This window comes from Macrobrachium rosenbergii, chromosome 15, assembly GCF_040412425.1.
Source record: "Macrobrachium rosenbergii isolate ZJJX-2024 chromosome 15, ASM4041242v1, whole genome shotgun sequence".
NCBI lineage: Eukaryota > Metazoa > Arthropoda > Malacostraca > Decapoda > Palaemonidae > Macrobrachium > Macrobrachium rosenbergii.
Genome location: NC_089755.1, coordinates 18914119 through 18936837, shown reverse-complemented (window position 1 = coordinate 18936837; position 22719 = coordinate 18914119).

The following is a 22719-nucleotide window of genomic DNA, read 5'->3' as shown; positions in this document are numbered from 1 at the left end:
AATCTGGTGGATTTGATTCAAATAATAGGGTCCTTTATTGCACTAATGTAAACTTATCATTAGATTACGAATGTTTATACAGTGTAGTGAAGGAATTCGGCAAAGTGGAAAGAATTAAATTAATTCTAGAAAAGATAAGCAGTCATTTTGTGCTTTTATAAAATTTTCCTCTCCTTGGAAGCTAGTGAGGCACAACAAAGACTCCATGGCCACATTCTAAATGACTCAGTTGTCAGCACGAAAGTGTTTTCAGTGAAAAACTTGAATGATGAGCCATTTGACTTTGTTCCAAAGGCTGAAGAACATGGACCAGTCCCATGTACCAGAGCTCTTCCTCCCCCATTATGGCATGTTGCTATCTACAAGGAGGGAGGGAAAATTTGATAAAAGCTGCTGACTGCATTGAGAGCAAGGTTGGTTCCATTCCCATTGGAAATTTAAAACGGTATGGAAAGAACCTTCTAATAAAAGCTGGAAATGAGACTCAAGCAGTTCTGTTAGCTAACTTTAAACCTCCTGAAAGTGGAAATATTGAATCTATTTCATCTCACAGATTCTTTAATACACTGAAAGGAGTAGTTTACTCAAAAGATTTGCATGTTTTTAAAGAGGAGGAGATTCTCCATCGATGCCCTCCTTGTGTATCTCATGTAAAAAAACTGGGTGGTGATGCAGCTATCCTTTTAACCTTCTCTTCCAATTACCTACCTGATACCATCATTGTTGGCCATGAGAGGATGCAGGTTAAAAAATATAAAAGAAGTCCTAGACAGTGTCGCAAATGCTTTGAATATGGCCACATTCAAAACTCTTGCAATAACAATAAAAGATGTCCTGTGTGCTCTGCAGAGCACGATAAATTTGATGATTGCAAAGCAGCCCGATACTGTTTTCTTTGCAAGGATGATCACACACCAAACTCTAGGGCTTGTCCCAGATATAAATTTGAACAAGAAGTGTTGGCAGTGGCAGATAATGAACATATCAGCATTAGTGAAGCAAAGCGCACGGTAATGGGGGCAAACAAAGTGCCAACACTACGTATGCTTCTGTAATAAAACTTATGAAAACTTCCAACAATGTAAGGCCACCAATAACTGTGTCTGATGGAAGATATCACAAACCTGGTATTTCTCGAACCATAAATAATAATGAAAATCTCCAAACTGGTGAGAAACTTTGGTCGGCAAGTGCTTTGAAGTCCAATAGCAAAAATTGTACTTCAAAAAGCACAGAAAATTTATCTTCCACCACATCCACAGCTGTCGATTCATCTCCAAAAATAAGGGTGCCAAAATCAGCCAATAATTCAGGAAAATATTCTGAAAATACTTCAAACCAAAATAAGCTAAAGGAACAATCCCAATTAGATAGAGCTAGTTCAGAGCCATCAATCATACAGCCACAAACAAAAATAATAATAAAACTACGGTTGCAACTACCAAGAAACGCACAAGAAATAGTTCCCCAAATAATGATAATTTTATAATAAAAACTTCAAATGGGTTCAGTGTTTTGGAAGACATCTCTCCTCCTAGAAAGGTGGTTCCAAAAGTAGTTTCAGAACAAAAACATCTGAGTTCAATTCAGTCTTGCCGCCCTAAGACAAATAGGATTAGTGGTGCACAGAACCACAACAATAATTCTGAACATCAGGTTCATAATAAAAAATATGAAGATCAACCAAAGACCCTGAACACCAATTCAGATGAAAAGGGATTAAGAAAACAATCTCTTATAAAGGAGAATTTCCCACTCCACCCTAGGAACAGTACTTCCCCTCAAGGAGTGGGAAGTAGCACATTTTACCACCTTAGCATTCTTGCTCGATATTCTTCAGTGGAACTGTAAAGGTCTCAGAGCCCGTACAGAAGACCTTAAAGTTTTAATGCATGAATTTAATCCAGGGATTATATGCCTACAGGAAACAATGTTAGGCAACTCTGTTTATAATCCTGGACTAAATTATTCAATATTTAAATCATATCCCCAATTGGTGATCATGCCCATGGAGTGCTGCAATTATTATTAATAAATGTCTACAGCACTCCACAATACAATTAAATACAACACTACAAGCTGTCGCTATTTCAGTCATTTTGGAAAAGAGGATAACAATCTGCTCCTTATACCTTCCACCAGACCTTGATTTTAACATTGGAGATATTCAGTCGTTAATTGACCAACTTCCAGCTCCTTTACTTCTGCTAGGTGATTTTAATGCCCACAACCCCCTTTGGGGAAGTCGGTTTTTAGATAGTAAAGGGAAATTAATCGAAGACCTTATTGACAGGAATGATGTTACCCTGTATAATAATGGGTCAATGACTTTCCACAACATTCACGATAATCATTTCTCTGCACTGGACCTTAGTATTTCTTCAACTAGTATCCACCTTGATTTTAATTGGTCTGTTAATGAAGATTTAAATGGAAGTGATCACTACCCGATCCATTTGAAATATGCTCTGAATGCTCCATCTGAAGTTTTACCTAAGTGGAAGGTAGAGGACGCAGACTGGGATAAATTTAGTAAGGGTGTCAATCTAGATAGGGAGTTTGAGTCCTTTCATTCTCATCTAGATGCCTATGATTACTTTATTGAATCTACTTTGAAGAGTGCTGAAAGCTCGATTCCAAAAACAAAGGCAAACCTCGTAGACCTGCAGTTCCCTGGTGGAATAAGACATGTGGTATTCTGAGAAAAGTGACTAGGAAATGCTACAGACGTTACAAAACTAGTGGCTCCCCTCAGTCTAAATTAATCTACAAACGTGCTTTAGCCAAGCAGCGGCGCTTTTATAAGAAAGCCAAAAGAGAATGTTGGCTTTACTATATTAATGGAATAAACTCCAAGACCCCACTAAGAGTGGTGTGGCGCAAAATAAAGGAAACTGAGTGGAAAATTTGTAGCGTCACCATTGCCCTCATTAAAAATAAATGACACTCTAATCACAGAGCCCACTGAAGTTGCCAATGAGCTAGGAAAACACTTTTCTAAAGTTTCCAGCCTAACAATTATTCTCCAGAATTTCAAAGAATTAGGAATTCTGAAATGTGTCTGAAGTTTGATTCAGGAAAATCTGAACCATACAACTACAAATTTTCCCTAAGAGAACTTCGTGAGGCCTTTCTCCTCAAGTGAATCCACAGCTCCAGGTGAGGATACAATCATATATGAAATGCTGAAACACCTCCCAGATGATGCCAAAAATATTTACTGAAGATTATAAACAAAATATGGGAAACTGGAATTTTACCCAAGGACTGGAAAATATCCATAATTGTCCCTGTTAAAAAGCCTAATAAAGATGCTTCCCAAGCCACCAGCTATAGACCAATAGCTCTTACCAGCTGTGTATGTAAGCTGATGGAGAAAATGATAAATACTAGACTGGTTTGGCACCTGGAGACCAAAGGATTACTATCGCCATTTCAATTTGGTTTCAGAAAAAACCGCTCCACCCTTGATCCCTTGCTGAGGCTGACCAACCAAATCCAGCAAGGATTCGCCAAAAGTGTCAGACCATTGGCATATTTTTTGACTTGGAAAGCATATGACACTACCTGGAGAATTGGCATCATGAAACAATTGCACAAGATGGGCATATGTGGAAGAATGGTCAGGTTTATATATTCCTTTTTATCAGACAGACTTTTTAAGGTAAGAGTGGAAACTCCTTCTCCCAACCTTTTATGCAGGAGGAAGGAGTTCCCCAAGGAAAGCTTTTTTAAGTGTAACACTTTTTCAGTGGCAATAAATAGTGTGATTGAAAAAATCTCGCCCCTGTTAAATGCTCGCTTTTTGTCGATGACCTTGCAATATACTGCACAGGATATGATTCCTTGTCTGTATGTAAACATTTGCAAAGGTCTATTAATGCTATTACTAAGTGGGCTGATGAGAATGGTTTCAAATTCTCCTCTTCCAAAACAGTTGCAGTAAATATTCACCAGGTGCCGGCGTGTGGAAGAGGTTCTCCACACTTAGTTTAAAAGGGTCCATCCTTCCTTACGAGTGAAGTTAAATTTCTGGGGATGACTATTGACCATAAATTAACATGGGCTAGCCACATAAATGCCCTAAAGTTTAATGTTAAACAATCTATGAATATTTTAAAGGTTGTTTGTGGATTTAGTTGGGGGGCTGATAAGAAATCCCTTCTGAGGCTATATGACTCTCTGTGTCGATCTAAGCTAGACTATGGCTGTCAGATTTATTCCTCAGCCTGTAAAACCAAGCTAAAAGAACTGGATGTTGTACACAACATGGGGTTGAGAATATGCTCAGGGGCTTTTAGAACTTCGCCTGTTGAAAGCATTTATGTCGACACAGATCATTTACCCTTTGATCTAAGAAGGCAAGAGCTAGGGTTGCGATACATGGCTAGAATGAAAAGTGCTCCCAAAAATCCCTCCTTTCAAGCACTAAAGGAAACAGACTCTCAGTTTTTCTGGTACAAGAGCTTCTAAACCATTCCAAATTCGACTGAATGAGGATGTTAGGAATAATCACCTTAAATCCCAGAAAGTCCTGGAAGTAGAATATCCTGTAAATCCTCCATGGCTTATCCCAGAAGCATCAATATGTAAGAAACTGTTTAACAAAAAGGACTGCACTGTAGAAGAGATTAGGGAAAATTCTTAGAGCACGATGTTACCCATACTAATTTTACAAAAATTATACAGATGGATCTAAGTCAGATAGTGGTGTTGGTTGCGCTGTTATCCTTGGTGATACAGCGTACACAGCTAAATTACCTGACTCTGCATCAATATTTACTGCCGAATTAACAGCCGTAGTGTCTGCCCTAGATTTAGTTTTTCAAAGTAGTGACTCTAATTTTGTCATATACTCAGACTCTAGAAGCACCTTAGAAGCTATTAAAAAATTTAATAGCTTTCATCCATTAATTCAAAAAGTTCAGGAGTGGCTTTTTCGTATATATTGTCGACGTAAATCAGTCTCTTTCTGTTGGGTCCCTTCTCACGTGGGGATTCGCGGAAACGAGATGGCAGATAGGGAAGCGAAAGCTGCTAGTATTTTATCAGAAACCTCTTTTAGAAAAATTGCCTCATACAGATCTAAAAGGTCCCATTAGATCTTATGTTTTAAGTAAATGGCAAGAAAGGTGGACTTCTCCCTTCTTGCCAATAATAAGAAATATAGAAATATTAGGGATAATGTACTACCATGGTCTTCGTCATTCCAGCTTGACAGACGAACAGAGGTTATTTTAACGAGATTAAGGATTGGGCACACTCGTCTGACCCATCAGTTTATTTTAGAAGGAAGCAGCCCTCCAGAGTGTGCTTACTGTGACGAGACACTAACAGTGGAGCACATTCTGGTGGTCTGCCCCAGATATTTTAACCAAAGAGAAGATATTTTCAGGGTAAATCCCTTTGATATTTTGGGAGATGAAGCAGATATTTCTGCTATCATCTCTTTTTAAAGTGTATTAAAATTTTTAACGATATTTAATTTTATTTAATAATTTAATCCATCACGTAGAATTTTAATGACATTAATTTTTTTTTATGTATATAGCACATCATTCATTAAACTTCATACCCTTATATATTGGTCACATCACTTCATTTTATTTATTAATCATTTCCTTCATGAATTCATAACTTTAACATAATTTATTTTCTTTCCATTACGGCGCTGAATGGCCTTGTTGGCCCCAGTGCCTGGGCTTTTGCCCTAAATATCATACATCCATCCATCCATCATCATCATCAATTATCATCGTCACCATCTTCTTCTTCTTCTTCTTCTTCTTCTTCTTCTTCTTCTTCTTCTTCTTCTTCTTGGACTTCTTTGAATAGGTCTTCTTCTTCTTCTTCCTTCAAATGATTTTAAATTTCCTCATCAACTTCCCTTTAATTTCTCTCCTTTCGTTTTTCTTCTTGGCTTTCCAAAAATTTAAAACTGCAACATCATCAGAATTCTTCTGTTCTGTTAAGGTGCAACCTTTTAAAAGAATTTGCCTTTGGTAAACGAAAGAATTCAAATTTTTAATAATATTGTTAATCTGTTTTGTATCTAATGTTTCATTGATCTTGATTACTGATTCATAAAAAATCAAAGTCCAAATACAAATCAGTGAATTTGAAACCATTTGTCAAAGTTTCAATATTTGGTAATTTGTCAAAATCCGACATTTTGATTGCTGGTTTTTAAATCTACCTTTAAAACTACTTTTAATGAACTACTATATGCAAACATTTTGAAACTTAACTCAAAATTTTAAGATGGAAATGGAAATAAGTCACATCAAATTCAAAATAAAATAAACACTTTTTTGTTCTTTAGTTCAGTCATGGACAATCACAGTTAAATGATGTCAGATTTCCTGCAGTCTCTAAAGAGAAATATATCAATTGGTTTATTATTATTATTATTACTTCATTTTATTTATTAGATCAGTTTCCTGACTCTCTAGGCTTAAAACACGGAGTTCATTTGAAAAAATTATAGGAAATAACACAGAAAGAAGAAAATTTATTAGATAATAAGTTGACAAATTAATAGAAAAATTCTTTCCATTAAAGTACTAGGAGAAATTGTTTTAGCCTATGTAATTTCTTCGCTCAACTTTTGATGTTCTAACTGCACATCATTCCCAGAGAGACATTCCACAGTCCAGTGGTGTGAGAATGCTGATAAAAATTCCCCAAAGCCTTCAAAAGTCCTTCAGAAGATCCTGAATGGTTTTAGGATCCTACCGTTATACAAATGGGAAACAAGCACGTTAAAATAAGAAGATAAAGTTATAGCAAGCATTATTTTTCAGTATTTCATTCTAACCAACCAATTTCTTTGTGATCAACAGTTTAAAAATCAAATATTTCCAAGACTAATCAATTACTCTTGTTGCATTAAATCTACTAAGGAATCCAAAATATGCAAAATAATTAAAACTTCAGTAGCAATAAAACTAAAGCAATTTAAAGCAAATCACCAACGCAAGACTTTATGACTGCCTCTGAATGGTTCATATTAAAGAAATAAGTTTCCTGACCATGTAAAGACCCTGATAAGCTTCAACAAAAAATAAAATCCGCAGCAAATCTCGATGAAAATTTAGATTTCACGTTTAGGATCCTTTGTTCATAAAAAATGACCAATCTTTCCAGCGTTCACAGAGATCATCGTAAATATTTACAAATTGAAATTGAATAAAATTACTAAATGTTTTAACATTAAAGGTTAAAACACTTCAAAGCTAAGACTACTCCCATTAATTCTAAATCAGTTAGGTACACTGCTTTCCCCTTTTAAAGGATTACAGAAATGTTTTAGCTTTAGACAAATAAGAAAAAACTTTTATTTTCTTCATCACATGCATAAAACACAAACCCATAAGCTTCAGTAGAACTATCAAAAATATTTTGCAGTCCATAAGATTTCTGTTCATTTATGGAGAAGTGTCTAGGAAATGATAACTGAGATAACATTTCAAAATCTTTACTGATAGTTTTCATTTCATTTACAATTTCTTTGGGCATTTCTGAAAGATCCCATTCTATTAGCATGTGAACTTCCAAATTTGCTGAGATTAGGATTCTACCTTTAATAGTGATAAATAAAAATAAAGTTATGGATCAAAACCTTGGATATTTGTGATGAAACTTTCCTTCTGATGTCACAGCAATCTGCATCTACCACACAAAAAACTATACTTAATGTGTCATTATTTACAAATACCTATACCCTAATACCTTTCTCCTCAATTTGCACCCATGCTTTAAGAAACAAAACTCTGTCATCTTAAGCTAATTTCTGATGGTCTCCCTTAACTCAGTTGAGTTTGATTTCGCTGAATGATAGTACTTAGTTTGAATCCACCTTCAAACATTCTTGAAAAACAAAGATTATGGAACTCGTGCTATGGTAGTTTTGCAAACCAGTGGTCATTTTTTGCAAGTCACTACAAGTTATCTACATAAAACTTATCTAATAATTTGCTACTACATTTAGTCTTTAGTAGGATTCTTTTGCAAAACTTTTGTGATGTTTTCAACTCCATAATTCAAGAATAAAAGGAGAAGTGTATCCAAAAACAATTAGTTACGCTCATTTCGTTTTCAGGAAGACTAATTTCATTTTCCTCTTCTCCAAAAGAAGCAAAAATCTTTCATTGCTGAAATTCCCTCAAGTTTAATGAAAGAAATGGAAGCCTTATGTCCTTTTTCACTCTGACACCTCTGATTTCCGTTCTTGAGGAAAGGGGATAAAAAATAATTTCATGCTGAACCCATCAAGTCAATACCAGTATCTCTCTCTCTCTCTCTCTCTCTCTCATTTAAAGATGGCTCTCTACTTTTACTGAGATTTGACTTTCAAAGAACAATTGAAAACTCTCCTTATTCTCTCTCTTATTTGTTCTTCTCTCTCTCTCATTGTTTATTATCTGATATTTCTCTTATCCCCCAATTTAAGATGTCATCTAGATCTCTCTCTCTCTCTCTCTCATCTCTCTCTCTCTCTCTCTCTCTCTCTCTCTCTCTCATTGTTTATTAAAAACTTTTCTCTTTATCCCTCATATTTCTGATATCATGAGATCTCTCTCTCCCTCTCTCTCTCTCATGTAAATTAACTATTTCAAACTGTAAATAATTTGCCTAGTTATTTTGCAGGAAGTTTTAGCATAAGTTTGTATAGGAGGCATCATCAATAGAGGTTACTTGTGGAAATTTTTCCTATGGGGTTAGGTCCTTAATGCTACCTAGTCTTGCAATGATCGTTATATTTGAAATGCAAAATACCTGCTGGACAAGACGTTTCCCTGTCGTTGTTCGTTATTTTTCCCAACAATAAATTGCAACAAAGCAGACTATTTATAAAAGCTCCCCCTTATTAGGGTAAGCTGAATGCGGTTATCTTCTCCCCTTGAGTAGAAAGGGACTTTCGGGCGTGATCTCAATAATTTACCATACTCTGTTCTTCTCAAATAAATAAAAGCATACTGCAGATAATCCTAGATAATATGAGCATCATTAAATAATTCTAACTGTACTGGAAGGTGCTTAATAGACATGTACACTCCTATAATCGTGATGTTTTAGACCTAGTCTAGTGGTACATTCTTTGTATTCCCTGCCTAAAATTTAACCGTAGCACCAATGGCATAATGTTCTAACTGGAATTAAAAGTTTTGTGTTCAATATCTTACTAGTTAATTCATGAGGTTTGCCTCTTCAAATAAATGTTTGCCTCACTGAGGTCTTAGGCCATGTGTGTCATGAGCAAAACTTCTCTTTTCACAATAGTTAAGATTGTCTGATTTTAATTACACTGCATTCTCGATGGTGAGTGTAAGGGACAAGGTTACTTCTGATGTAATAATTTGGTCTAAGCTATGTATGGGAAAAAGATCACACTTTTACCTCCTCTGGCAAAAAGGAAATAGATGGTAGGGCACTGTTTTGGGCACTAGAAAGCTCATGGCTCGGCAACTGGATGGCTCTCTTCCCCCCTTCCCTTCTTCTTTGGGTTCCTCCAAGGCTTATCAGTATCAGACCTGGAGGTGATAGGGCATAACTCTGGGGAAAGGCCAGAAGGGCTAGCAATAAATAGGGGGTAACTTCAGAAGCTGTAGGCTCTTTTCTCCCTACTCCAAAAATTTGAGCGAGGCGATCTCAGCCTCTGCGTCCGAGAGGCCAGTTCCTGGTCTCCCAGAGAAGGTGTAACAGTTGGATCCTCAGGGGTTCATCCTCTGGGGACAGATTTAGTGAAAAAAGAATAATTTCCGGAGGCTCTCTGTGATGATCATTGGTGTACTAGTCTGAATTTGTTTTTAGAACCGGCACAGGGTCCTTCTCAATTGATGGCTCAACGTCTGTGCTGGACAGAGCGTGGCACTGCTCAGTGCTCACAAATGGCACTGGCAGCATTGCGGGTCAGGCATGCCTGAAATCCGGAGGCACAATACCTCGCGGATGACTTGAATTTGGTTGTGGCAGAGATTCCTGGCCCAGCTGGAGATCAGAGCCTCTCAGATTGTTCGGGGTGTCCACTGGGCGTTTTCTTGACCACAGCCCTCCCAATTTAACATGTGGCCTCCCCTCAAGTAGGTTCCTTCACGTGGTGAGGGGGTAACCTGTTTTCTTCTTTACAATATGACGGATCACCTACAAACCTTTACGATTTAAATGGCGTGGATATTTTCACTTTTGTACAAATTTCTTGGACCTGGTAAATAGGAAAAGGTATCATAGCTGGGATTGGGTTTATATCCGAAGCTAAATAGTGAGAACCGTGGCAAGACCATCAACTGCATAATGTTCGGACCTGAAGTTTCAGGCGGAACTATTCTTTAACTGGACCACATTCCAGGGGTCTAGTTCTGGGAATGGACTCTTGGCATTCTGTCCGGTTTGCCCATAATGTGATTAGGGTGGGGATGATTGTATTCTAGTAATGCTCTCAGTCCTATCAACCCATAACCTTACACTTGAGCCACTCTAATCATGTTGTGCCATCCCCTTTGGGGTAGGGTAGGGATCTTGGACATTTGAAAGTCACTGTTCTCACTTGTGCCATTGGCGGAAGAATAAACCCCATGAAAGGCTGATGATATCTTTTTAAGGTTGTCAGGTTTATTTACCTTTTTTATTTTTCTCAATTTAAAAGTAATGCAAAGTTGTGTTAACGATTCAAGTACCCCTGGACCCTTTGATGGTAAATAATGGCACAGTTAACAACTGCAGGAACCTCCTCTGACCTCTCTCTGGAAAAATCAGAAAAAATACGAACAAATTACACTGGAGCCCTATGCTCAAATGAAAAACAAAAAAAAAAAATAAGTATCTTGAAACATTGACCCACTTCGACTCCTCTTTGGGAGTGGAAGTTGGTCAAATTCCCTAACATTAGAAAAGAAAAAAATATCACCATTGAAATTAGAAAACTTCTTATTGAATCGACATTCAACTACTGAAATGTCATTCAGACAAGTAAAGAACAGATGTGGTTGAGAAAAACCACTACAAGAAATCAATCGGAAAATTTTAAATATAAAAAATTTGATAATGTTAAAAATCTACATATTAAAAAACACTGACAATTTGAACAGTGTCAGGGTACCATAGTACTCCAAATAATGATAACCAATAGAAAAAAAATATTTGCTAGATTCCCTTAAAAAATGTACAACAATATTCAAGATCTGCAGAAATTTACAACATAGCTAGTAGTTAGGAGTAATGAAAAAATACTAAGAATAGCAAAGATAAAATTTGAAGGCCATTTACCCAATAAAAATAAAAATCTTTTTCCAAAGCAGAAACTGAGACCATATGTCCCTAAACCACTACAGTGCCAAAACTGTAATGTATGGACATACAAGAAAAAATTGCCATAATTCTGTATGCACATACTGTGGATCTGACAAACATGCCACACAGTGGGAAAAATGAACCAAAATGCGTGAACTGTGGACAAAATCACCATGCAAGATCTAAGGAATGTATATATGCTATATTACAATACTGAATTGAAATTACTTCAGGAAAGGACAGGAATGCCTATAAAAGAGGCCAAATTAGAATTAAAGGTTAGAGGAATGCATGATCCCGAAGAAACGAACTTTTTCTGCAGCAATAAGATCAAACAAAGAAACAAAAGTGAAATAAATAAGAATAACAAAACCCTGGTAGATCAGTCTCAAAGAAAAATAACCACTTTGCAAGAAGAAACCAATATTGCAAAGGACCAGAAATGTATACAAATCTTTTGCTCAAATTCATTTGAGATTTTAAGAGAAATAGAATCACTAGAAGACAATACAAGCACCATAGAAATATTAAAAGATAGTTCTGATGAATTGGAAACTAAAGAAAAAATCCGGAAAGAGAGAACTCCACCCAAGACCAAAAAAACAACTATTATTAGAGATACATCCATTAAAATAAAGGTGGGGACCCCAAAAAGAACATAAACCAAATAATAAGAAAATACCTTTGTCTCCTAAAGTAATAATAAAACCAATAGAAACAACCCAGAACATCAAAGAAATAGTAGAGGTTGTTACTATAGACAAAAATGATTATGTGATGGGAGAAGAGATTACCCCATCACCAACAATAGGTACAGCAAGAGTAAATGAAAAAACGACACACGAAAACACATGTGGATGTAATGAATGCTTCATTGAACTGTGCAACAAAAATGAAAGCATAACAAAAGACAGTTTAACAAACACTATACAAATTTTATAAGTTACAGAAATAAAGAAAACTACTAGTTTGGACACTCATGAAAAGGGCTGTATGTGCATTGGACACATAATGTCTTATAAAGAAAAACAAATAAATATTGTAAATAGGATTTTAGAAAAATGCAAATTGATGATCAAAAAAGAAAATAATCAGGTGAACACACTAACGTTATACTTTTGAATAATTATATTATTTCAATGGAACGTAAATGGTCTCAGACCAGATTACATTTGGGTGGAAATACAACATTACTAAAGGAATATGAGCCAATGATAATATGTTTACAACATGTCATGCAAAAAATACCAACAATAGGTAAATATAAAGTATCTACATCTAGAGAAGATGAAATTTAGGTACTGCTATATATGTCATAACAAAGTATGTTATGACAGAGTACCTGTAAATTTTACTGACTTGCAAATATCAAGTATTAAAATACGAATAAAAAATGATAATTACATAATTTATAACTTATATAACCAACCTAATAAAAATTACTGATATTGATAAACTTAAAGATTTACTTAAAAGAATACCAAGGAACCTACATTAATAGTAGGTGATTTTAACGCCCACAACCCTTAATATGGGACTGTCATTGTACAAACTCAAATAGAATAGGTAGTAAAATAGAAGAGTTCATGGATTCCAACAACATGTGCTGTATAAATGATGAAAATTAGCACATATTTTTCAAAAACACATGGAACATTTTCCTCAGTAGACTTAACTTTATGTACAACAAGCATAGTTGACAGATTGGATTGGAATACAGTTGATGACTTGCACACCAGTGATCATTTCCCAATATTAATTTCCTTACTGCAAAATAATCCTGCAAAACATGTCCCTCACTATAACATCTATAAAGCAGATTGGGAGCGATATGAAATGCACACTAGAAATATCCACAGTTTGAATATTTAAGAGATCATAATGAAACTAATAAATTTCTTGTTGATTTTATTAAAAATGCTGCTGATAAAGCAATACCAAAGTCAAAACCCCATCCAACAAAACACAAAAGTTCCTGGTGGTCTGATGAGTTAACAGAATTAATAAATATGAAACACTCAATAGGAGACGATTAGATCATTTGAATAGAAAGTTCAATAAAATGAATAAAACATTACCGATATTAGAAAGAACTTTACAAAAAATGACTGTATTATTACTAGAAATTGATACATTAAAACCTGTATACAACAAATTATCTGCAAAATTTAAAAAAGTAATTCAAGGAAGAATCATTTCATGGAGGAAATACGTATCAGATCTCTCCTAATAATACTCCCATACAAAAAATATTGGAAAAATTCAGGAAAATAAATGGTACCCATGTCAAACCACCTAGACATGCCATATTAAAAGATGGAAAAAGAACACTTGATCCAAAAGAAATAAGTAATATAATGGGAGAAAATTTAGCAAATGTAAGTAGTGATAAGAATTTAGATGAACACTTCATGCACAAAAAAAAAACAAAAATAGAATTAATAACAATAAATTTTGAAACAATTGAAGATATATATTATAATGAAAATTTAGTATGTCAGAGATGGAATATGCTCTCTCGAACAGCAATAAATCTGCTCCTGGAGGTGACAATATTTGTTTTGAGATGATCTGCCACTTAGCACCTTTGGCAAAGTCATACTTATTAGAGTTTTATAATCATTTGTGAGTTCATTTTATTTCCAGATGATTGGCGTAAAGCTATAATAATTTCCTTTCCCCAAACCTGGAAAGGATCCCAGCAATGTAAATAATTACAGACCAATTTCTTTAACAAGCTGCTTATGCAAATTGTTAGAAAATGGTAAATGCTCGACTAACATGGCACATTCGAGAAAATAAAATTTTAACTCCCACTCAGTTTGGGTCTCAGTGTAATAGATCTCAGCATTGGTTCTCTCTGTAACTAATTCAGACCATATACAAAAGAGGTTTTTGAACAAAACAAAACAATTACTGTATTAAAAAACGCTTTAAAAACAACAACATCCGTGGACATTTACCTATTTATACAGAACGCTTTGACAAACCGCATTTTCAGGTGAGATTGATGATGATCTGTCTAGAACATTTCCACTTGAAAACGGTGTTCCACAGGAAGCGTCCTTAGTGGAACACTGTTTACTTTAGCAATTAATGATATCAGTAAAAATCTACCTATTGGCATTAAAAGTAACCTATACATGGATGATTTTGCCATATATTATTCAGCATCCCGAAAAACATGCAGAACGAATCATTAATAAGAGCATAGTAAAAATAGATGAATGGGCCTCATCTGTAGGCTTTAAATTTTCCATAGATAAAACTCAAGCAATCATGTTTTATAAAAATAAAAAGTGGAAAAAAGGTGAAGAAATAGATTTAAAAATCAAAAACCATAGTATAGCAATTGGCCAAACAGCAAAATTTTTAGGATTAGTATTTGATACCTGTTTACTTGAACTGGAGAGCCCACATTACATATGTAAAATCTAAAAGTAAAAGAGCATTAAAATCTAATTAGAAAACTATCGAACACTACTTGGGGAGCCGATAGACATACCCTTACTGTGCTGTATAAGGCAACAGTTCTGTCCATCATTGATTATGGAAGTGAAGTGTATGGCTCGGCATCTGGACGCAGTTCTGAAAATGTTAGACCCTGTTCACAATGAAGGCCTTAGAATATGCTCAGGGAGCCTTTAGATCATCACCAAAATCATCGCTACAAGTTGAATGTGGTGAACTGCCTTTGTCTCTCCATAGAGAGCTAGTAACAATGAAAAGTGCTTTAAGAATTCAAACTAGTGATTCTCCAACCAAAAAATTATTTGAATTAAGAGATGTATTTATAAACAACCATCCACCACCTTTCCCAATTAGAGCTAAAAGATTGTTTGAGTCGCTGAATATAAATATACAAGTGCCTGTAATAGTAAAATCACCTCCTCCTGGACAATGAATAAAATGAGAATTTGCACACACCTCAAGTATTTATCAAAAAGTAACTCATATACAACAGAACACCATAGACAGCATACAATAGAGCATATAAACCGAAAAGGTCCACATTATGCAATATATACAGATGGATCTAAATCAGAACACGGAGTAGGATATGCTGCAGTGTCCCAAGACAAAACTTATCAGTTCTCCCTGCCCAATAATGCTTCTGTATTTACAACAGAATTGTATGGAATTGCATCAGCTATAAAAATAATTAAAGAATCATCATTCAATAATTTTGTGATTTTCAGTGATTCAAGAAGCGCTATAGAAGCTATTCAAAGTTACAAATCTAATAGTAATATAGTACAACAAATTAAATTATATCTCCATAAATTATATAATCATGGAAAAAATGTAAAATATGTTGGATCCCTGCGCATGTAGGGATCAAAGGAAATGAAGAAGCAGACAAAGCAGCTAAAGCAGCAACTCACATGACAAGATCAAATGTGAATATCCCTGTTACAGATTATGTAACTCACATAAAAATGGGTATCATAAATAAATGGCAACATATATGGGATGAAGAACCTGAAAGTAATAAACTGAAATAATTAAAACCTAATGTTAAAAAATGGAGTTCATCATATCAAAGTAATTTTAACACGCCTCAGAATAGGCCATACTCGTCTGACACATGGGCACTTAATGAGCAGCCCACATGGCCCGGCTCCCGAGTGCTCAGAATGCAGAGTATTAATAACAGTCAGACATGTGTTACGTGAATGTCAAAAGTATGACCGACAACGAATGTCTACTTTTGGAAATAGGTCAGTGAAAGAAATTTTGTCAGAATCTTTCACATTTTCAATCATTCAATTTTGATGTTCTTGAAAAACTGTAATTTAATTAACAAAATATAAAAATAAGTAAATAATAAAAATATGAAAACCCTTTTAACATTTGAATTTGACAAAAAGAATTTTTAAAATTTTGTTTAATTTATATTCTGAATTTTAATATACCGTTTTAGTATGTATGTAAGGAAGTCTGAGTAAATGTATTTATTGTATGAGAGCATGTGCCTATGTGCAGTTTTAATTTCATTTTAATTCATTCATCTTAGTATTGGATGATCTATTGGGTCCTAGCGCTTGACTTCAGGCCTAGACCTAGTATTTTAATCAAATCCTTCAGGCCAGCCCTATGAGAGCTGAAAGTCAGCTCAGTGGTCTGGTTAAACTACTTTAATAATAATAATAATAATAAATGTGGAGTGGCCTGTCCACTTGCACTTCCTGCAGCGCTACTGCTCCTCCGAATGTCTCTTTGGGGAGAGGGAGGACCTCTTTGTGGGCCAGCCCTTCGCGACTGGAGAGGGCTAATCCAAGAATGGTTCAGTGTGTGCCCCTTCCGCTGACCACTTTGGTGGGCAGAAGGTGGGGTTTCGTCTTTATCCGGTTCTCCCACAGTCGGGGCCTCCGTGGAGGAGGTAGCATGGTTGCGAAGTGGTGTTGGTAAAGGGCTTCCCCAGAGAAGGTCCCAACCCAACAGGAAGTCCACTCCGGGCCGAATTCCACCCACTACGCCAAGGCGGTGGGGTAGCGTGCCCCAAGGTGTCATAACCTGGAGCTTGACCGTGGAAACGGTAATGGTGTGCCCCTCTATCCACTTCATCTCCCACCGGGTTTTCTCGTCAACCATGGCACCGGCTGGCACTTGGGCCCTGGCGATCAGGCTAATGTCTGCCACAGTGTCTACTGTAACTGGAAGTGTTGTGGGCAGGCTAGTGCTCTAAAGTGGGGCCACTGAGATGAACTGGGTCTCCAGTCTCTCGGGGTAAAGGATCTTGTGCGGCCCGGCCGCAGAGAATTAGGTGCTAATGAGGTTGACGAACTTGGTGGTGGGCACATGATGTGGACAGGCCAGATATCCAGCATTGTAGTGACTGGCATCACCACAGGATTTGCACGGGCCTCTTGTAGGGGCTCGGTGGCCTGCAGTAACTGTTGGAGGAGAGGGCTGAGTGGATGAAGGGTGAGGAGTTCTGGCTGGTAGTAGGAGACTGTTTGTTAGTGCCTAGCTTGTATCGGCACTCACCTTCAGCATGCCCCACCTTTTTACATTGGGTGCACGTAGGCTTTCTCGGCAGTCCATTCTTTGGGCGAGTTGAGTTTGAGAGGTAGACCGGTGGCATGATGCCTTTCTGAGAGGTGCTGTGAAACTGGTTGAAAGTTTCCCACGAATCGGCCATGCGGCAGGCTTCCATAAGTGTGGTGGGCTGCTTGTCATTGAAATATACAGCGAGGGGTCCAGGCACACATTGGTAAAGGTCTTCCAGCATGGTCTGATTGAAGAGGTCCTCAAACGTTGTGCAAGTCAAGGAGTCGAACCAGCGGGTACCAGACTGGGTCTTGTGACAGGCCCATTCAGTCCAGGACCAGCCGACTTCCTTGGCAAGACCTCGGGACCGCTTTCTCCATTTCTCTGGACTCTACAAATTTCAACCATGTTGCCTCTCTGGCTCTTCTCCAGTGAGCGAAGTGCTGCCTTAGCTTTTCCCTCCATATGCTTGGCTAGTACTAAGGCCCTCTCCGTCTCCGTGGTGCTGTAGTTATCGAAGAGTGCCTCGATTTCCTCCAGCCATGCTTCTGGCTCATCCTCAGTCCACTTGGGAACAAGGGAATTGATGCTCGAGATTGGAGCATTTGGTGCAGCAGGTTTGGGGCTGGAGGCGTGCTGTCTAGCTATAGCTTCGGCATTCTCCCTTTTTTCTCTTTCCAGCTCGAGCTCCTTTTCTTTGAAGGGTAACTCATGCTGTCTTCTCCTTTCTTCTCTTTCATCTTCTAGGTGCCTCTGTTCAGCTTCATAAAAGCTCCGTTCTTCTTCATACCTCCTCTGTTCGGCTTCATACGCCCTCTGCATGGCTTCATAATTCCGCTGTTCGAGTCTTTCTTCCTTCTCTCGCTTGGCCAAGTCGTCCATTTGCTCCTTGACCCATGTGGCAAGTTCCAATCTGGTGAGACTTGCCACCGTCCCCAGCTCTAGGAAGGCTTTATAATTCTCTGCTGCCATGGTTCTGGTGGGAAGGTGTCTACCCGGATTGACTGGGCATACTTGGGCAGCGAGGAAGTGTCCCTTCAGTGTGGTGGCACCCTTTCAAAAGGTGGCATTGTGGTTGGGTGTGCTGTTTAAAGGTCACACTGGTGGCACTCAGTATCCTTAAGTACTTGTGCAGGTTAGGTACCAGAAGGACTTTTCTTCTGTGTTCCCTTTTGTCTGGTTTTATTTATTTATTTTTTTTTCGTTTGCTTGATGCAGTTGCTTCTTTTGTACGGACAGCTACTTTTGAAAAGTAGCTGTCCGTACAAAAGAAGGATGCTGGAATCTGCTATCATCAATCAAACCAACAATATGAACCTGTCAGGAGGACATTGGAAATCGGATGACATCGACACCTTAATCCTCAAACCCCTCATGAAGAAGATGACCCAGGAAACGCGACCATGAGATCCATCGCCAAACGGAGCTAATGAGGCCAAAAACCACTAGGGAATTTGGCCATTCTCCTCCTTAAGAAACGCCACCTCCATAACATCGGAGGCCTAGGGCCACACCTTTATGTTTTTGTATATATACCATTGTAACTTTCCACCTGTCCATATTCTACCAGTGAACAGGGGCACAGAAGCTAGTGCCCGAAATATATGGTTTCAACGTTTAAATAGTGTTTTATGGGCCTTCTTATATTCATATATATATATATATATATATATATATATATATATATATATATATATATATATATATATATATATATATATATATATATATTGTGTGTGTGTGTGTGTGTGTGTATATATATATATATATATATATATATATATATATATATATATATATATATATGTGTGTGTGTGTGTGTGTGTGTGTGTATATATATATATATATATATATATATATATATATATATATATATATATATATATATATATATATATATATATATATATATATATATATATATATATTATATACTGTACATATATAGAGCATTAGGTAATTTTCCTCAACAGATTAAGAAAAAGAAGAGAAACTAAAATAAAAAAATAAAGCGAGTAAAACTTCTGTAGATGAAAGGCCAGCAGCAGAGATTGTTGACAATCAAAAGAAACAAAGGTTTGATTCTCTCTCTCTCTCTGTGATTTATCAGAAATCTCGAGGCATAACGTTTCCGACTCAACTACAAAGAACAGGACAGTCCGGCATACACCGGCTGTGTCATACTGATAATACAGACTACGAGGCCTTTGGGACATGTGGTACTCTCTAGAGAGAGAATTTTCTCCCGTCTTTCTCTTGTTCACGAGAGAGAGAGAGAGAGAGAGAGAGAGAGAGATTTTCCTTCCGTCATTCTCTTGCTTGTGCATGAGAAAGAAATTTTCCTTCCGCATTTCTCTTGTGCATGAGAGAGAGAGAGAGAGAGAGAGAGAGAGAGAGAGAGAGAGAGAGAGAGAGAGAGAGCGAGCGTTACAAGGATGTCTCAAAGACTTTTTAGTCCATCCGAGGAGACATTATGTGCTCATTTATCTCTAGGAGCAGGTTTTACTGTTCATTCCCAGTGTTCTAATCATTTTGTCTATCTTTCTTTTGAACTCTTCCACACTGTTGCTGTTGACAACTTCTGGTGGCAGTTTATTCCATGTGTCACATATCTTGTGTGTAAAGAAGTTCCCACAATGAGATGTGTTGTATCTCTCTAGTTCTAGTTCCATCCATTATTTCTTGTCTGGTTTTCGTTTAATGTGAAAAGGTTACTGTCTACTTTTTTTATGCCTTTCAGTATTTTGAATGTTTCTGTTAGTTATCCTCGCAATATTCGTGTTTCTAAGTCATACATGTTCATGCTCTGTAGTTGTCTTTGATAACCTATTCGTGGCTATTGCTTGTACCCCTTGTAATCTATTTATGTTCTTTCTTAGTGTTGGTGACCAAAACTGTATTGCATATTCAAGATGATGTCTAACTATTGATGTGTAAAGCTTTAGCACCGTTTCCTTGTTTCTGTATATGAACTTCCTGTTTATGTATCCGACTAGTTTCTGTGCCTTCGTTTCAGCTGTTATGCACTGTTTTTTGGATCTTAAGCCCTTGGTGATAATGGTTCCAAGGTCCTCTTCTTGTTCTACACTATTTATGTCATTCCCAAGCAGCATGTAGTTGGCATGAGGGTTGTTTGTTCGTATTTGTAACACTTTACAATTATCAAGTTAAATGGCATTTGCCATGTTTTTGACCACTCTCCTATTTTTCCTTAAATCATTTCTTAAACTTTCCACTCTATCTGGGTCTACCGTATTTACACCTAGTTTGGTGTCATCTGCAAATTTGGCTATTCTGCTAGTAAAGCCTACATCAATGTCATTTATGTAAATCAAAAACAAGGGCGGGCCAAGGACAGAAATCTGAGGAACTCCGCTTGTCGCATTTGCCCATTCTGATTCTTCACCGTTTATTACGACTCTGTTTTCTATTAGGCCGTCTTAAATCCAGTCTGCTATTTCTCCTACAATTCCTAAAGCTCTAACTTTTGTCATTAGCTTCTTGTGTGGAGCAAAATTACAAAGACCTTTTGAAAATCTAAGTAGATTATATCTATTGCTCTACTGTTGTCGTAAAATACCAAGCATGATAAAAAAAACTTCAAGAGGTTTGATAGGCAGGATCTGTGTTGTCTGAAGCCGTGTTGACTGTTTAGCAACAGATTGTTTCTTTCAAAGTGATCCCCAGTTTGATCTGCAATTATGGACTCAAAAATCTTATAAGAGACTGACGTTAGACAGATTGGTCTATAATCTCCTGGCTTTTCTCTTGGACCTTTCATGTAAACTGGGGCCACATTACCTAGTGTCCATCCTTTTGGTGCCTTTCGTTGTTCTGCAGTTTTTCTGTAGAGTTTATATAGGTGAGGAACTATCTCCTCTTTTAACTCTTTAATTTCTCTTGGGAGAATCCCATGCGGGCCAGGAGATTTGACCTTGTTTATTTTTCTTTTTTGTTTTTAATGTCTTCTTCTGTAAATATAATTTTGTCAAGCGGCTCTGTCCCTTCATATTTAATAGCTGGTTCAGGGATTGAGGTAGTATCTTCAATTGTGAAAACACTAGTAAAAACTTATTCAATAACTCTGCTTTTTCCAAGTCTGAGTTCACCAGGTTTCCTCTATTGTCTCTTAAGGGACCAGTGCTATTTTTTATTGGCTTCCTAATATTAATATGCGCAAAAAAGTTCTTTTGGGTTTTCCTTACAGACTGATGCAACTCTCTTATCCTCATTTGTCTTTGCATTTCTTACTAATCTGTCCACCACTCTACAGAGTTCTGTATGCCTGCTTGCTTCTTCTGGTGTTAGGTTTGTAGTCATTGATTTGTGTGATCTGTCTCTTTATCTTATTTTATTTTTAATTTCTTTGTTGAACCACTTAGGCTGAGGATTGCCATTTGTTATTATTTTCTTTAATGGTATACATCTGGAGCGTTTTTCTGTGTATTCTTCTTGAAAGGCTACCCAGTGGTCATCTATTTTTATGGTGAATATTAATATGAAATTTTATTATTTTATGATTGCTTTTGTCTAGATTTGCACCTACTGAAAGGTCAGATTCTAGGTTATCTTCTGTTGATAGGACAATGTCTAGTATGTTGTTTCCGCTAGTAGGTTTGTCAACCCATTGGTGGAGAAATCCATTTTTGACAGATTCTAAAAGTATCTTTCCTTCTAAGTTTGATGTGGAGGTCATAGTGTCCCAGTGTCCTGCTGTATTGAAATCTCCCATCATTATGCAGAGTTTGTTGTTTTTTTATTGCCCTAGTAGTGCATAAAGATCTTCGTTGGACATTTGTGGTTGGTGGGAAGGTCTGTACACTTGTATTAGAGTTAGCTCCTTCCCTAAACTGCTTATATTGATGCCAATTACTTCTTGAGTTGTTGTAATTTTACACTATTGGATTAAGCTGGTCCTTGACATATAACATAACTCCATCTTTTTTATTGGGTTTGTCTTTTTTGAACAATTTATTTCCTGCTATTTGGTACTCTCCTACAAAGCCTCTTGTTGCCTCTTGCATCTGTGTTTCTGTGACACCCATTATGCCTAATTATTCACTTGCTATCAGTGTTTTGAAAAGACCTTCTTTGTTCTGAATAGACTGTGCATTAAACTATGCCATTCTGAGGACTTATCTGTCTTTTCTTTTGTCCATGATAGCTTTGTTTGTTTCCCTTATTTTAACACTTTCCTGCTGTGCTATCACTAACCAAATTCTGTGAGCTTTCCGACTTCTTCCCTTGAATGTTCAGTTCACTGAGGTGTTTCAAGAGGTTTTCATTAAGAAGGGTTCCTAGTAATTTTGCTCCTTCCAAATTCAAGTGAGTTTCGTCTTTTTATACAGTTTTATATTCCCTACAAATCTATCCCAAAAGTTTAAAACCTACCACCTTTTTCTTGGCATATTTGCTCCAGTCTGTCGTTAATTCCAT